Source organism: Habropoda laboriosa, unplaced genomic scaffold (assembly GCF_001263275.1).
Source record: "Habropoda laboriosa isolate 0110345459 unplaced genomic scaffold, ASM126327v1 scaffold1329, whole genome shotgun sequence".
NCBI lineage: Eukaryota > Metazoa > Arthropoda > Insecta > Hymenoptera > Apidae > Habropoda > Habropoda laboriosa.
The window spans coordinates 309,182-309,537 of NW_017101431.1; the positions used below are offsets into that span (position 1 = coordinate 309,182).

Consider the following 356-nt stretch of genomic DNA (forward strand, 5'->3'; position numbering starts at 1 on the left):
TTCTTAAAAATTGTTTTCAGACGAATACATTATAGACCCAAACATCATCTGGTTCTAAGTTATTGGAGATATCATTTAGAGAAATGTTACCTTTTTCTGTAACAAATGTTTGAAATGTTTGCCATTTATTGCAATACAGATTCAAGAGCACCTTAGAGATTGTTCAAAATTCTTAGCCTTTCTTTTATTTCTTAATAACAGTTTCATATTCAGTGTATCAATCTCTATCGATAAATAAATGAAATAGACAAAAATGTTTCATAACTTAAAAACTAATGATTTTTAAACCTAAGTTTATTAACTATTTCGTTTTCTGTTTTGTATACACAAAACCTTTTTAAACATTATGTATAATT

At 25.3% G+C, this 356-nt stretch overlaps 1 protein-coding gene across 1 annotated transcript in view; it reads left to right on the plus strand.

Annotated features, from left to right (window-relative positions):
* Positions 1 to 356, plus strand: part of LOC108578132 (neurofilament heavy polypeptide-like) — a 9,213-nt gene that overhangs the window by 3,754 nt on the left and 5,103 nt on the right. The window lies entirely within an intron of this gene.